Genomic DNA, 13,722 nt, shown 5'->3' with positions numbered 1-13,722 from the left:
ATATATCTGTGATGTCCATCTGGTCCAGTGTGTCATTTAAGGCCTTTATTTCCTTGTTTATCTTTTGCTTGGATGATCTGTCCATTTTAGTGAGGGGGGTGTTAAAGTTCTATACCATTTTTGTATTATTGTCAATGTATTTCTTTGATTTTGTTATTAATTGGTTTATATAGTTGGCTGCTCCCATGTTAGGGGCATAGATATTTAAAATTGTTAGATCTTCTTGTTGGACAGACCCTTTGAGTACGAAATAGTGTCTTTCCCCATCTCTTATTATAGTCTTTGGCTTAAAATCTAATTGATCTAAGGATGTCCACCCCAGCTTTCTTTTGATGTCCATTAGCATGGTAAGTTGTTTTCCACCCCCTCACTTTAAATCTGCAGGTGTCTTTGGCTATAAAATGAGTTTCTTGTAGACATCATATCAATGGATCTTTTTTTTTTTTATGCATTCTGATACCCTGTGTCTTTTGATTAGAGCATTTATCCCATTTGCATTCAGGGTAACTGTTGAAAGACATAAATTTAGTGCCATTGTATTGCCCGTAAGGTGACTGTTACTGTATACTGCTTCTGTTCCTTTCTGGTCTATTACTTTTAGGTTCTCTCTTTGCTTAGAGGACCCCTTTCAATATATCCTGTAGGGCTGGTTTGGTGTTTGTAAATTCTTTAATTTTTGTTTGTCCTGGAAGATTTTTATCTCTTCTTCTATTTTCAATGGTAGCCTAGGTAGATATGGTATTCTTGGCTGCATGTTTTTCTCATTTAGTGCTCTGAATATATCATGCCAGTTCTTTCTGGCCTGCCAGGTCTCTGTGGATAAGTCTGCTGTCAATCTAATATTTCTACCATTGTATGTTACACACGTCTTGTCCTGAGCTACTTTCAGGATTTTTTCCTTATCACTAAAATTTGTAAGTTTTACTCTTAGAGGACGGGGTGTGTACCTATATATATATATTTTTTATTTTGAGGGAGGTTCTCTGTGCCTCCTGGTATTGATGCTTGTTCCCTTTGCCATATTAGAGAAATTCTCTATTATAATTTGGTCCAATATACCTTCTGCCTCCCTCTCTTTCTTCTTCTTCTGGGAGCCTAAATATTCTAATATTATTTCATCTTAAGGCATCACTTATCTCTCAAATTCTCCCCTCATGGTCCAGTAGCTCTTTGTTTCTCTTTTGCTCATCTTCCTTATTCTCCATCATTTGGTCTTTTATATCACTAATTCTCTCTTCTGCCTCATTTATCCTAGCAGCAGTAGCCTCCATTTTTATCCAGAAAAGGATTTCAATTTCCAGAAAGGGATTCTTTAATATCAACCATGCCTTTTTCTAGCCCAGCTAGCACCTTGATAATTTTCATTCTGTACTCTAGTTTTGACATATTACCAATGTCTGATTTCATTAGGTCCCTACGCATTGGTACTGCCCTTTGGGTTTTTTTGTTTGTTTGTTTTGTTTTTGTTTTTGTTTTGTGGTGAGTTTTTCCGCCTTGTAATTTTACCCAGATAAGAATATATAAATGAGCAGTAAAATAGTAAAAGGGTGGCAAAGACCCCAGAAAAACATATGCTAACCAAATCAGAAGCGATCTGAAAACTGGGAGAAGAAATGGGGGGAAAATAAAAGAAATAAAAAATAAATTTATAGGGGTGCTTGGGTGGCTCAGTGGGTTAAGCCTCTGCCTTTGGCTCAGGTCATGATCTCAGGGTCCTAGGATCAAGGCCACATTGGGCTCTCTGCTCAGCAGGCAACCTGCTTCCCCCCTCTCTCTGCCTGCCTACTTGTGATCTCTCTCTTTCTGCCAAATAAATAAATTAAAAAAAGATACAGCTTCTAACTTGGAAAACCTTCCTTAGACTTTGCATTCAAATTGTTAAAAAAGAAATAAATAAATTTATATATATATTAGACTGGTGAGTAGAACAGAGCCATTCACTAGATGATTTTGGGTGTATTTTGGTCTCTTAGAAGAAACTACCTCCCAAAATTTTAAAGAAAGAAAAATTTATATATATACAAGAATAAGGGTAAACATGATTAAGAGTTGGGATATGACTGTAAAGATGAAAATTTTAAAAAATTCTAAAAAAGGAATTGATAAGATAAGTTCATTGGAAAAAGGATAAAAAAAAAGAGGAGAGAATGTGATCAGGTTGGAGCTAGATTTAGGGTATATTTTGAACTATTAGAAGAAATTATATCCCAAAATTTGAATGATAAAATTTATATGTATACAAAAAATAAGGTTAAATACAATGAAGTGATAAAATATGAGTATAACAATGAAAACTTAAAAAGATTCTTTTAAAAGGTATTGATAAGATAAAATATTTTAAAAAAACATTAAAGGAGGAAAGAGGAAAAGTTAAAAAAATAGAATAAGAAAAAAATAAAATTAAAAATTTTAACTTTGCAAGAGTAAAAGATCATGAGAAAAAAAGCCATGAATGCTACGTGTTGCTTTCCCCTAGCTCTGGAATTCTGCACTTCTCATTGATCATGGACTCAGTCTGGGCTGGATGTTCTTGCTGATCTTCTGGGGGAGGGACATGTTGCAGTGATTCTCAAATGTCTTCACCGAGGCCCAATTGCACCTTGCCAGGGGCCAGGCTAAATAATCTGCTCGGGTTCACTCTCTGTGGCTTTTGTTCCTGAATGCTTTCCGTAGAGCATTGGAGGATGGGAATGGAAACGACGGCCTCCCAATCTCTGGCCTGGAGGAGCCAAGAACTCAGGGCCCCACTCCTCAGTGCACCCTCAGAGAAAAGCAGTCAGTCTCTCCCATCTCCCTGGTCTCCAGTGCACTCCACGCTCAACTGACCTGTGACCAAGCATTTTTATCTCTGGTGCATGACACCGTTTGGAGTCTCCAAACCCAGCAGATTCCTGCCATGTGATCCCATGCTGATCCTCCTGGAGGAGGAAGGAGTGGGGTCTCTCTGGATCTGCCACTTGTGGGGGCCCTGCTTGAAGAGCAGTGGTCTGACTATGCCTTGGATCATGGTTTAAGGTAACCTCAAGCTGAAAGCTCACTCCTCAGCTCAGTCCCTGTAGCTGGCTTCTCCTCTCTGATACCTGGCAGCTCTGCCACACTGAGACACCCTCAGTCTTTCTGTGACCCTGTGGGTCCTGAGTCCACACTGTCCCCTTGAGGGCTCCACCACCGCTTAGCCTCTGGAGTGATGTCCCTCAGTGGAGCAGACTTCTAAAAGTTCTGATTTTGTGCTCCACTGCTCCACTGCTTGCAGGAAGCTGGCCCCTCCCCTCCGCAGTCTATCTTCATGTCACTTCAGATTCACTTCTTTGCACATCCTACCTTCCAGAAAGTGGTCAATTTTCTGTTCCTAGAATTGCTGCTCTTCTTCTCTTCAATCTCCTGTTGAGTTTGTAGGTGTTCAGAATAGTTTGATAACTATCTATCTGAACTGCAACCTGATGTCATCTCAGCCTGCTCCTCCTCCACCATCTTGCTTCTTCCTACTTGCTATTATTATAGTTCATTGGAATAGCTATACTTTTCAAGCAGTTTGGATAAATATCAAGATAGATTGATTTAAGTCACAAAGGTACTTCATTATTGACAGCATAACAGAATAGGAAGGGCATAGTGTCTGGAATCGATTCTGTCTCCCCAAATTCATATGTTGAAATCCTAACCTCCAAAGTGATGATATTAGGACTTGCGCATTTAGGAGGTGATTAGGTCAAAGGTCAGAGCCTCCTGAATGGGATGAGTGCTCTATTAAGGAGTTCCGACAAAGCTCCCTATTTCCTTTTGCCATGTGTGGATCAATGAGGAAGCAGGCTCTCATCAGACACTGAAACTGCGAACTCAATGATCTTAGAATTTTTAGCCTCTAGAATTACGAGAATTAAATGTTTATTGTTTATAAGCTACCCAGTTTATAGTGTTTTTGCTGCAGTAGCCTGAGTGGACTGAGAAAGTATTTGAAATCAACCTTGAGATTTGAACACAGACTCTACCATTTGCTGACCGTGTAACCATGAGTGGTCTCTCCAATTTTCTAAGGTATCTTTTCAGTGTCTGTATAATCAGTGACATCTCAAAAAGTTTTCACAAGAATTAAATGAACTAATGTGTCTGCTACATGGTAAAACTCAACACAACAAACTCAACAAACTTAGTGATTATTTTTAAGGATTAGCCCATATTGTCAATGAGAAATACTGGTACCAGTTTTTTTTTTTGTTGTTGTTGTTGTTTGTTTGTTAAAAGATTGACAATAATTATAATTATAAGCATATTCCTAATTTTTACATAGAAAAATCTCATACCTACTTCAGTCCTCAAAGTCATTTGCAGTCTATAGTTTTTTATTTGTCTTTTAATATCATTAAAAAAAGCCCTTCTGGGCACCTGGGTGGCTCAGTGGGTTAAAGCCTCTGCCTTCAGCTCAGGTCATGGTCCCAGGGTCCTGGGATCGAGGCCCACATCGGGCTCTCTGCTCAGCAGGGAGCCTGCTTCCTCCTCTCTCTCTGACTGTCTCTCTGCCGACTTGTGATCTCTCTCTCTGTCAAATAAATAAATAAAATCTTTTAAAAAAAAAGCCCTTCTATATAATCAAATCAATCATGTAATATCATTAAATCAAATGCACAAAACTTCATAGTGCTTGTCACAAATAAGAAAAGTTGTTGTGCTCTCTGGAGGATATAAAGTCTGCCCCTTTTTTTTTCTTTTTGGATTTTATTTATTTATCGAGAGAGAGAGAGGGAGGAAGAGGAAGAGAGAATGCATGAGCAGGGGGAGTGGGCGTTGGAGAGGAGACAAGCAAAGGGGCAAGCAGACTCCCTGATGAACATGGAGGGTGGGGATGGGCCAGGTCTCCATCCCAGGATCCTGAGATCCCCATCTGAGCCAAAGTCAGACACTCAACTGACTGAGCCACCTAGGCGTCCCATAACTCCTGCTCTTAAGATGCAGAGACAGAGCAAATATTTGTCAGATGAGTTTTATAAATAATAGACTTTCTAAAAATCATAGGAAATTCCATTTCACTATAGGTAGATGGTGCTATAAGAAGACATCATGATAAAGGAAAGATTTCAACCAAACCCTCAAGAAATACAGAAAGCCTTGGGAGATTATCCATTTTATTTTGCACCCAAAAACATCTTACAAGGTTGTGTTTATTACATGCTGCAGCTAATGAGACCACACACAATGAACTCAATTTCCCTCTCTGACTAACATAAGAGACTGCTACTTCAACAGTGAAAACTCCAGCCTCACTTTTTACTCATGCCTCCTGGATAAAACTTACCATACCCAATCACCAATCACTTGTAAAGTCACAGTGCTTCTGGTATTTCATTTATTTTACCATGTTTGACACAAGATAAGGTAAATTCACTAGCTGAGATGTCAAGATTTTGAGAAGAGGGATTAAATATTTAGGATTTTCAGTACAGAATTTTCCAAATTTTGTTCTGTAGAATACCAGGTCTTTGATAAATTTGTGGAGATTTTTAAAGCAGAATCACCTAAATTTGTGATTTACCATGCACTTTGGCAATTTTAAATGTTTTAAGAAGACTTGGCGTGCATACACCTGCTTATGCACAGCCAGCATTTGACGACGGAAACCTTTATTTTTATTATTTCTGTGAAATCAATGAGAGAAGTTGATGAGTTAAACTAACAGTGTACTAGTAAACCTTCTTGGGCAATTCAGTCACAACATAATCCTCAATAGAATACTATTGATTGAGATTAGTAACATCCATCCAAAACTTTCATTCATATTGTCGGTAATTTCCTTATAATAGAATAACAGAAATTTCTCTTTGTCTCATTACTAGGACTCTTCGTGGATTTCCTGAAAAACTAATTTATCTTTATTGCAATAGGACTGTAAGTCAAGGACTTATATAACTTCCTTCTTTGTATTGGCTGCTAGAAAACTTAGAGCCAGATTTTGGCTTTTTAATAGTCTCATTTCTGGCTTAATGGTATCTTCTTACCTTCATTTTCCATTTGACTTGTTCTCTTTATTTGCCCAGTTTAAGCTGCATTTTTTCCCATTCTCAATGAATATTATAAATTGCCTTGAATTTTTTTTTTCTTTTGGAATAAGAGGGCTATAAACAAATAAATAACTTTATTTTACCAACTACCAACTTTTGTTTTCATTTGTTGTTCATTTCTTTGGTAGGATCAGGGAAGAACACACTTCGATTTAATCAATTGTTTTTAAAAACAGAGTCACATGATAATTTACCTCAAATATCTGAAGGAGAATGAGTCATTTGAACAAAACTCCAACAAATGGAATCTTTGCTCTTCTTTTATCTTTTAAATTCTTCTGAAAATAGAGTATCAAAATGTTGAGGATTTATATATTGAAAATAAGTTATTTACTCCCATTAAACAGAATAGTTTCACATTATTTAGTTTCAGAATTTTAGTTGACACTCTTGCTTGTGCTCATGGCAAGAATGTCCAAGAGCAATAGGTCAGGGCTAATGAGAAGTCTGTCTTCACCCTCCCAGCCTTGAGGATGCTTTCTGTGTAGGCAGGGGAAACTGGTTTTATTTCACCTATGAGAAGAAGAGCTAAGCTTTTTTTTTTTTTTTTTTTTTTTTGTATTCAAGTCATCACTTATTACCCAGTATGTTTATAACTGCCTGAGGCAAATAAGAACACTGGTGAGCTTAATAGTTATCTGACTTATCTGACTTTTTCACACTAAGTGAAACCCAGATGTGATCACTGTGTTCTGTTGGAACAGATATTTCACAATTATATGAATAGATAAGAGCGCTGGCAGAATTAAGCATCACATGTCCCTGTGATTGTAGGCAAGCAGAACTCAGAAAGACCTGCATCAAAGCAAGTATAAACCGTCACCCTGTGGCCAACTGTCGGTTTTGGCTCTGGTCATGATCTCAGGGTCCTGGGATCAAGTCCTGAGTCAGGCTCCATGCTAAGTAGGGAGTCTGCTTGAAGATTCTCTCACTTTCCCTCTATTTCTCGCCAGGCTCACTCTCTCTCTCTCTAAAATAAATAAATAAATCTTAAAAAAAATACCTACGACATTATGAAATAAAAAATACTATGTAGAAAATACTAAGCCCTTGTTTCTACAACAGAGGTATGAGTCTTTGGGTATTCTACTGATATTTTATTTTATTAATTTTGGATATGTTTTTTCCAATTTGGCTGTTTAAATAAACCCAGGCCTGGAAGACACTTTGGAACTAGTGAGACTTATTCTTTCACAGATGCCTTACTTCCTCGAGAAGCTAGTAAACTTTTCACATAGGTCAGATTCTGGATATTGCAATTTTGTTATGTCATTAAACAAAAGTTTAAATCAAAGTCAAATTAACAAATCACTACCATAAAAAAATGATTTCCTTATTGCGTAAGATAATTAAAGGTATTCCTAGATTTCATAGCAATGCAAAACTCGGGACTTGATCCCTGATAAAGAGGAGAATCAGTAAACTATACAAAAAAGAAAACCTCAGTTTTCTAGGAGTTGTGTGTCCTTTTAAACAGAACACTTTACTTTTGGTCACCAAATGTGTGGAAGGTTTTCCCCTTCCCAGCAATTCTCTCTTTCTCTCTCTCTGCCCCTAGTTATTACAACCAGTGAAGATTTTAAAATCCCACTTGGAGGGGCGCCTGGGTGGCTCAGTGTGTTAAGGCCTCTGCCTTTGGCTCAGGTCATGATCCCAGGGTCCTGGGATGGAGCTCTGCATTGGGCTCTCCACTCAGTGGGAAGACTGCTTCTCCCCTACTATCCCCCCACCCCCGCTTTCTGCCTGTTTCTCTGTCTACTTGTGATCTCTGTCAAATAAATAAATAAAATCTTTTAAAAAAAATCCCACTTGGAGGGATGCCTGGGTGGTTCAGTTGCTTTAGCCACTTCTTTGGCTTAGGTCATGATCCCAAGGTCCTGGGATCCAGTCTTGTACCAGGCTCCTCGCTCAGCAGGAAGCCTGCTTCTCCTTCTGTCTGCCCTTCCCCCTGCTTGTGCTCTCTCTCATTCATTCTCTCTCTCTGACAAGTAAATTAATAAAAATCTTTTAAAAATTTTTTTTAAATCTTTAAAAAACCTTAAAAAAATCCCATTTCCACCAGACAATGGCTACAGGAAAGAGAAGTGGCCCTCATAGGCAGGATCTCTTCAGAGTAACAGTGTACAGAGTCCACCACGAGCTCCCAATTAAACACATGGGAGAGACAAGAACAAAAAACATTTGAAAGGAAGGAAAAATAAAGCTGGATGCCAGCTGGATTTCCTACAGTATGACTCAATTCAACATTATCTACCTGGAGATGGTGTCAGATCCAATAGGTTAAGGGCTCAGTCCCACAAAACTGCCTTCACCCCAATTGCAAGTGGGTCTCCAGGTTACCCACAACTTCTGTCCAAGGTGGCTCCCATAGGAGGTTCCTATGATGTCCTCCTCAAGTTCAATCAATTTACTAGGGTGGCTCAAAGAAGTTAGTGTATTATTTACTAAGGCTGACTAGTTTATTAAAGGACATGATAAAGAATACAGGTGAGCAGGCAGATAAAAAGGTACATAGGGCAAAATATTTGGGGAAGAGTGCAGAGTGTCTATGCCTTCTCTGAGTGTGTCACTCTCCCCACACACTACCAGTTCACCAACCTGGAACCTCTCTTAACCTCATACTACTAGAATTTTTATGGAGACTTTATCACATAGGCATGATCGATCATTAACTACATTTTCAGCCCTTTTACTTTCTCAAGAGAATGAAGGGTGGGGTAAAAAATTCCGGGCTTCTAATCACAGCTTGTTCTTTCTGGTGACCATCTCTCCTCCAGGAACCACCAAGAAGCTTACCTGGAGGAGCCCCAATAGAACAAAAGACTCTCCTCTCACCCAGGAAATTATAAAAGTTTTACGAGTTGTATCAGAAACTGGGGTCAATGGCCAAATATTAGAACCAAAAATGTCCCTAGTGCTCTTACCACTTAAGAAATTAAAAAAAAAAAAAAAAGATATGAAGTCTAACAGTTCGGAATTACAAGGCAGCAGATGTGGGAGAAAGGGAAAATACCTTAGAATGAGAGTCATCTGCTTATATTCTGGCTCTGTCCATTACCAGCATCTGTGGTCTCAGTTCTCAGAGGACAGAATCCGTGAACCTATGGAACAACCCTAGCATAATGTCTGGCATATAGCAGATGTCACAAAAACACAGTTCTTTTCTCTTTATTGAATTTTCTCCAACCATTTGTGATAATCATTTCACAAATATTGGCCAATTACTTGTAAGGATCAATTTAATCTCAAGCTCATGAGAATTCAAAATGCACAGAAGATCATTAACTGCACCTGAACTTTTACTGAGACGGTACTTAGCAAATTATTGACTCACTGACCTGGCTTTGTGCACAGATTAAATATTACTATTCAACACATGGTACTTGAAGCTTCATGGCTTTTTGTTTGTTTGTTTTTGTTTTTGTTTTTCAAAATTATTTATTTGAGAGAGAGAGACAACAGAGAGAAACAAAGCAGTGGAGAGGAGCAGAAGGAGAGGGATAAGCAGACTCCATGCTGAGTGCAGAGCCCAAGGTGGGACTCGATTGAAGCTTCACAATTTTTAAACAAACCTCATTGACTGGTTATCTATGTTTTACCTTCTTCTATCCATATTTTACCTTCTCATGTGTCTCAGTATTCTCAATAAGCTACTTCTCTGCTTGGTACATGAACTTTTAAATGCATCTTTGACTCTGTTGAACAAAGGGTGATGGAAAGATGAGATTCTGTTCGTTGAGAAATAGTTGTGTCTTTATTTACCTGGCTTGAAGCAAAAGTCAAGAGGAAGAACACACAGTACTACTTGTCTCGAGGAAATACGACCTAATAAGTAAGACAGGCAGAAAACCCAAAGATAACAATGACATGGGATTAAGTCTAAGAATTTAAATACAAAGTGTTGTTGCGTCACTGAAGAGGTAGTAATTATGTTACCTAGGGTACATCATTTTTTAAAAATATATTGTTTTTATTTTTATTTCTTTAAAAAATTTTATTTATTTATTTGACAGACAGAGATCACAAGTAGGCAGAGGGGCAGGCAGAGAGAGAGGAGTAAGCAGGCTCCCCTCTGAGCAGAAAGCCTGACTCGGGGCTTGATCCCAGGACCCTGAGATCATGACCCGAGCTGAAGGCAGAGGCTTTAACCCATTGAGCCACCCAGGTGCCCCTACCTAGGTTACATTAGAAAGAGGAAGTGATATTTAAAATGTCTTTTAAAGAATGGGTAAGAGTTCAGTAGGTGGAGGGGCAGAGAGATTACTCTAAGCAAGGAGAATTTAGAAGATTCAGAACTTAGTATCTCTGCTTTGGATTTATTTCAAGACATTTGGGTGGGAAGTGATAGAGAATGAAAACTGAAAATTATACAGTCTAAGAGTGTGAAGTCTTGGGTTCTCTGCTAATAAATTAAGGCATTATGTATATTTTGTTGAATATTTAAAGATATGTTTATTGCAGTAGCATCAGAATTTGCTTCCCTCTTCTTTTTCAAAGAACAGACTTGTCTATCTGAGCATTTTGCAAATTTTCCAGAATCAAAACCCCCTTTAATAGCATTTTTATGCACAGTATTAAATATTACTTTAATGATAATAAGATGAACCATATGAAATTGCTGATATCAACCATTTGGACTTAAAAAAGCAGTAATTTCAGATGATTCAAACTATATTATGGCTATTGTACTTAAGCTTTTTCATCATTTCATTGATTTTATTTGGTCAATTGATTATAAAGTATGTTCTTCATGCTTTCAAAACTTATTTATGAAGATTTTATCATAGTTTGTTTCTGTACAAGTCATACTAAACAGATAATGTTAAATCATTTCTCATTTATAAATATTACATTCATCTAAAAATTATATTAAATTTGATAATGAAAAACATTAATTTGTGACAAATTTGAAATGACAACGTATCTAATTTGACCTGGGGTCAAGAATAAATGTTAAAATGTCAATCGGAGTTTTACAACACTTTACATCATCAAAGTAGACAAAAAACAGTTTTTATAACCTTGAATTTGAAACTACTCCAATTTACTGGGATGCCTGGGTGGCTCAGTTGGTTAAGCAACTGTCTTCGGCTCAGGTCATGCATGATCTTAGCTAAAATCCTGGGATCGAGTCTCACATTGGCCTCACTGCTCAGTGGGGAATCTGCTTCCCCCTCTGAGCCTTCCCCTTCTCGTACCCTCTCTCTCTCTCTCATCTCTCTTAAATAAATAAATAAAATCTTAAACTATTACAATTCACATTTGAAATATCAATGGAATTATTTTTTTAATGTCCACGGTTTTTAAGAAATAAGGAAAATAAGGAAATAAAATATGAGTTTATCTGTAAACATTTTCCACAAATATCACATTCCATAGTCCAGGATAACCAAAAGGTCACCTGGTTCACAGCTCTTTTCTGATACTTTTGCTTTGTGAGATACACAGTTTTCTCACCTACACAAAGGCTTAAGGCCACCCTTACATAAACACATCTCCCAATGTATTCTTTTTTCCCCTTGGAAACTAGTTACCTTAAATTCACATGAGTAAAGAAATAATCTCCTAATTGATCCATAATTAACATTATGAGTACCCCTTCCCTTGAAATTAGTGTCCTAATAGTTTCTTGTTTGTCTTTTCTTGGATCTGTCCTAATAATAACAAGCAAATATCACGTATGCAAATATCACATATCAAGTTTATAGGATTGACTTTGGAAAAAACTTCTATTGTATAACTAAATCCCAGTAAAGGGATTTAATTCTCTTCAGGCTGCCTTCTTTGAGAATCAAACAAAACAGCAGCAACAACAAAACAACATCAACAACAAATGACTACTTTATATAACAAATGGTAACTCACTGTATCAAACAAATGAATGGCTTCTTGAATGGCTGCTATGTTCACAGAAACTTCTTAGCTGGGAAATTAAAAAATACTTTGAAAATAAAAAAGTAAATATTCAGTTTCTAAATGTATTAGATCTCACAGTGAATAAGAACTGTATGTATTAGTTTGGCTTCTCCAAAGCAACGCCTGAGACAAGGACCTGGGAGACATTCCTGGGAATAATAGCAAGAGAGCAGGGAGCGTGAGACAGGAAGGGAAAGAAGAAAAGCCAAAGGATTCCTTAGTGAGGTCAGTGCTGTGAATAACTGGGATTCCTCCAGGATATTTGGAAAAGAGTGCAGAGTGTCTTCAAAACTATCTTCTGAAAAATAAGATGCTGGAACATTTATCCATGAGAACTCCTTTCTTGGCTTACATTTCTGTGTCTGCCACAACACTTAACTGTTGACTAAAAAAAAAATGTGAACAGTTGGGTTATAGGGCAGGGGTGGAAGTTGCAGGAATTCTAAGCTTCGAGGGTTATGGAATAGAAGAACATGTAACATTTTATAACTGGTTACATAGAGCCATTTTTTTGGGGAAACCAATACTGTGATGGTTGAAGGAATAAAGAAAATTCCTATTCACTTTGCAAATTTAGCCCAACACTGGATCCTGCTAATTCTTGTCTTTGTTTCATCTTCCAGGCTCACTTCTCTATATCCTAATCTTAAAAAAACACAAGGAAGAACCAGAGATGTCTGTTTTGGTTTTAGTAGTCTTAATTTATTGTTTATATTCTTTTATGAGATAAATTTTTTTAAAAGTTTCTTTCTTTCTTTCTTTCTTTTTTTTTTTTTTTTTTTTTTTGGAGAGGGAGAGAGAAGTGTCAGGGAGGGAGGGAGGGGGAAACAAAAGAATCTTAAGCAGGCTATAAAGAGCCTAGTGTAGGGCTCAATCCCACAACCCTGAGATTATAACCTCAACCGAAATCAAGGGTTGGACACTTAACTGACTGAGCCACTCAGGGTGTCTCTCAGGTTTTTATTACTTTTACTTCTAAAACAGATTATGTTGTTCCTAGGCTCAGAATTGGTCATGCTGTGTGTCTTCCAAATAGGCTTATCAGTCCATTTTAACTTTAACATAGTCCTTCTGTAATCGTGTACACAGAACTCAATGCATATACAATGAGTGTAGATCTTACCTCAAATGGTTGCCTTTTACCCATACGTTCTCCTCTATTTAACTGCTATAAAGCCTGAGGCTCTCATCCTTATATTTGATTCTTTGAGTGAGAGTGTATTTCTAGGAAGTTTGTGTAAAATATCTGTACATAAAATATCTTGGGGGCAGCAAATACTGTATTGGTTAGATGTTTTTCATCTGATCATTAAGGAACAAGTTTTTAATCTGAAGTAAAGATCAGATTGAGAAATTGGTTTCTGGGGCCCCTGGGTGGCTCAGTGTGTTAAGCCTCTGCCTTTGGCTCAGGTCATGATCTCAGGGTCCTGGGATCAAGCCCCGCATCTGGCTCTCTGCTCAGCAGGGAGCCTGCTTCCGCCTCTCTCTGCCTACCTCTCTGCCTACTTGTGATCTCTCTTTCTCTGTCAAATAGATAAATAGAATTGTTTTTAAAGAAAAAAGAGAGAGAAACTGGTTTCCAAGTGGCAAGATTTAAGTGTTGGCGAGATGCTGACCATATATTTATATATTTATAACCAGTCATAAATCTTATAATACTTTCAAATGCAAAAATTAATGGGAATATATGTATTTGAGGGCACTCCCATTATAGTTACTGTCCCGGCTAAAGGCAACAATACTTTCTTAGATT

At 37.6% G+C, this 13,722-nt stretch overlaps 1 protein-coding gene across 1 annotated transcript in view; it reads right to left on the bottom strand.

Moving 5' to 3' along the window:
• The window catches only part of ASIC5 (acid sensing ion channel subunit family member 5), a 68,295-nt gene extending 56,350 nt beyond the window's left edge, over window positions 1-11,945 (bottom strand). Inside the window, exon 1 of the mRNA XM_047719907.1 lies at window positions 11,919-11,945. The gene's annotated coding sequence lies outside the window, so the exon portion shown is untranslated. The remainder of the gene's footprint in view (window positions 1-11,918) is intronic.
• Window positions 11,946-13,722: the final 1,777 nt, after the last annotated feature.

Source organism: Lutra lutra, chromosome 2 (assembly GCF_902655055.1).
Source record: "Lutra lutra chromosome 2, mLutLut1.2, whole genome shotgun sequence".
In the NCBI taxonomy this organism is placed as follows: Eukaryota; Metazoa; Chordata; class Mammalia; order Carnivora; family Mustelidae; genus Lutra; species Lutra lutra.
Note: the sequence above shows the minus strand (reverse complement) of the source record. Positions and strands in the feature narration are given on the sequence as shown.